This window comes from Peromyscus eremicus, chromosome 7 (genome assembly GCF_949786415.1).
Source record: "Peromyscus eremicus chromosome 7, PerEre_H2_v1, whole genome shotgun sequence".
In the NCBI taxonomy this organism is placed as follows: domain Eukaryota; kingdom Metazoa; phylum Chordata; class Mammalia; order Rodentia; family Cricetidae; genus Peromyscus; species Peromyscus eremicus.
In genome coordinates, this window is record NC_081422.1 from 23,339,167 (window position 1) to 23,342,895 (window position 3,729).

General features: G+C 41.2%; 1 long non-coding RNA gene across 1 annotated transcript; it reads right to left on the reverse strand.

Moving 5' to 3' along the window:
* Positions 1–1,166: 1,166 nt before the first annotated feature.
* Positions 1,167–2,976, reverse strand: LOC131914133 (uncharacterized). Its single transcript, XR_009380076.1, has 2 exons — positions 2,862–2,976; positions 1,167–1,769 (listed from the first exon to the last, which is right to left on the reverse strand). It is a non-coding gene; the product is annotated as an uncharacterized LOC131914133 (long non-coding RNA).
* Between the last annotated feature and the right edge of the window lie 753 nt (positions 2,977–3,729).

The following is a 3,729-nucleotide window of genomic DNA, read 5'->3' on the forward strand; positions in this document are numbered from 1 at the left end:
AAAGTGTAAACGGGCAGATTCCTATAACACAGGAAATAATATAGAGTTGGGAAGAAGCCAGAGGTGGCTCAACATGGACTTTGAGGTTGGGAGTGGGTATCGTTGCTTAGGGAACTCCTTTCCCTTGGTTGAGGCCCTATTCTCAACCCGAGGTGAGTCAGACGTAGCATGCCAGCTATGACAAGGTATGACTTGAGCACAGCCCACCTGACAGATCATCCCCTTTCCTAGGAAGAGGGAATGTTTGTCTCTTTCTTTCTCCCCAGAACACTGCTGTCTACCCCACAGCAGTTGAATAAATATTTAATGTTTTGATGAATGCGCAAATGAATAAAACCATAGGGGAACTTTTGTTGTTGGCATATCAAAGATAGGTACTGGGAGCGATTCTAATTCTGCCTACCCAGTTTGCTCAACTGGGAAATTATTAAACCCCGGGAGGGTTATTCCGAGGTAGTGTAACATTTTTAGATGACAAATAAGTGGGAAGAGCTGAATTAAATTCAGATTTCATCATTGTGAGGTAGAAGTGTCCTCCCTACCCCCTTGACCATCTGAGAAATAAAGGAAGGCAGACGTGGTGACAGGCTCTGGGGCTGTTGGTATCTTTCCAGGTAATGCCATTTCTTTCCTTTCCTTTCAGCTGGGGCCAGATGGGTAGCTCTGTTCTGGGGAACTGAGTGTGGGGAACTTCTGCCACGTTCAGGTCACCTTCATTAATAAAATTGCACCTTTACGCCCATGCATTTGTTCTCTGTCTTGAACCAGATGAGGATGGTGACTTAGGAGTCATGGATAGGGACAGGAAGGAGCCATGCCGATGAGAACCTAGTTGTGCCCCTGCCTGAGCACTTCAGGAACAATCTTCTTGACCTGGACCATATGCTTGCTGCTTCAGGTGGGTGAGCTAAAAGCTCTGTGTGCGACCAGGGCTTGCAATGGAGCTGGTGCTGTTAGAATGGATGTGGGGTGTAACGGTGCCACACGATGGGGAGAGGTCTCTCCCTGCTACTGCAGGGCAAATTAAATGAAATTGCTCTCTGAATGCTCTAGGCCTAATGACTTCATTATTGAAACTTTCAAAGTTGATTACTCAGAGGGTTTTTGTTTCTTTGTTTTTCCCTTCCTACTAAGCAAGTGTTGAAGGTTGAAGAAAGAGAACGAAGGATTGATGGGAACTTTATTCTCACGGGGCTCTCATCTACTTTGGTTTCTTCTGACTTTATTTGGTGGCCTGCCTCTAATACCTTGGGTATCTGAGTTCTCCTTGAAAACCAGACTCAGGGTTCTCCAGAACTTAGCTTGTTTTGGCTTAAGCCATTTCCTTCCCTTTGCTAGTCTATATTGTTTTCAGTCATACCTTGTTATCCTACTACAAGCTGGTATTTAGTTGAGTTCATTGTGAAGGCCCTGAATGTGGAATTGCCTTGATCCAGATTGGACCAGCCACAGTGATTACCCAGCAGAAGTCAGTTCTTTGGCAGTGAAACTTGGATTTGTCCCGGTTCCCTGAATAATGACAAGAAACCACCTACAGTGACGGAGACAGATGAGATGGTAAAGTCATAGCAAGCGTAGACTCCATCTCCCATCCCATCACGAGTTACGCAGGACAGACGTCCCCAGTCACATTACAGTTGTGACAGCATCTCCATTGCTAATGGGCTCCAGGTGCTTCTTCCATGCCTCATTAATAGGACATGCTTCACCATCTCAACGCCATAGTCCCAGGAGGAACCGAATCAGAGGAATCAGCCGCATGTCGACATCTGGATGGGATTGAAATGTTTACACTTGAATAATGTAGCGCACACACAGAGCCACTTATAGATATATCTCCTTAAGGACAAGAAATAGCACAGAGGAGGCTAGCTTAGGCTATTAAGCACCTATCAAAAACACCAACTTTGTGCGGAGCACTGAGTTATATGTGTCTGGAGAGCATGTGGAGAGAGTTAATAAGGCGGAGCGAGGCTTTGTCTATACTTTCAAGGGTCTCAATGTCTAGTGAGCAAAATGGTGTAGATACTTATAAGGTGGGAAGGAAAGACACCAGAGGCAGCTGGAGGTGGAAGCTTATGGGCTTTGAAGGATGAGTAGAAGCTTGCTTGCCCGTCAAAGGCTGAAGATTGGTTTGGCAGGGGACACATTACACAGCTTTGGAACACATGATTTACAGTCAGCAACGATGATACCATTTATTAACTGTGTACATACACATATGTATTTCAGATGCTGCATATTTATGGCCAATGATATTTTCAAAATCATTGTGGGGTTATGTGTGCAACCTAATTTTTGAAATTATATTCTTATAAAGTGATTAAATAAAGTAAATTTTATTGTGTTTTTCTATGATTTTACATGTTTATAGTGTTAATTAGAGAAAAAGAACAATGTTATGTCAGTATACACAGCTTAATTTGAATACAGATAATATTCGCACCACTATAACATCGCTTCGGGAACATTTTTAATGTACCAGATACCCCACATTTCATTATCACAGTAAGCTAATTAATAACATATTGTTATAGCCATTTTAGGGATTAGGACTCTGGGGCTGGAACAGGTTAAGTGGATTGCAAGTAGTCATATAGTTTAGAGATTAAAGGAAAAAAATGAAATGTCCTCTAATAGATCTACACACACATGGTAGTCATTTAATGAAGTCTTCACAGTCATGTGGTGGGGGAGAGGGTAGGTTTCAAAACAAATGGTGTGGTTCTATTAGAATGCCTGAGGGAGGAACATTCAGCTCAAATCATGTGATGTGGAAACACAGTAATTGGGGCTTCTGACAGTTATTGCTTCTGTATGAGGCCTTGTCTGTGCAGAAGCCTTGGAGAAGTTAGACCTACCTTGGCTGTCTGTGGTAGTTCATGATAACTAAATCTGGAGTCTGTCTTCCTGCTAGAGAGTGTCTGTGTACCTAGGAAACGTCTAGGCAAAACTGGAACATAGAATGGAGACAACTCCTGACTGGAATGCCTCCCTTTGTGCAACAGATGCCCGTGTGACATGCATCTCCCAGAATGCGCCTCCACAAATGCTGGGATGACATAGACATCTGGAGGAGGGGGCACAAGATGCCACCAGAGACCATATTAACCACAACACATTGCTTGTATTATACTGTATATCTCTTGGTATTATCTCAAGTCTGGTTTATATCTAATGTAATAGTTTATACAATTTGGTTTAAATAGATTGGCTTTTTTTTTTCTGCTTGTGTTTTTATTTGTCCATTCTGTTTTTGATGCTGCTATTCTGCCTTCTTTTGGGTAACTCAAATGTTGAGTGTTATCTTAATTTATTTCCTCAATAAACTCATTAAAATAATACTTTTTATTCTTTTTAGTATTTTTTCAAGAATAACAATATGCCTTCTTAACTTCTAAGTTCCACATAAATAAAAACTTATGCTCACATAAAAATCTGGGCACAAATGTTCATAGTGGGTTTGTTTATTATATTCTCAAACTGAAAACAGCCAATATATATTTAAATGGATGAATTCTTAAATTGTGGTATATCTATGCCATGGAATACTACTTGGCAAAGAAAAGGGAGCAGATTATTGACATATGCAATCATGTGATTCTTCAGTGGATATTCTGAGTAGAAAAGCCAACCTCAAAAGGTTACATACTGTCTATTTGTGTTTACATAAACATTTAACAGCAGCATTTTAGAAGTAGAGACCCAACAGATGGTCACTGAAGATTA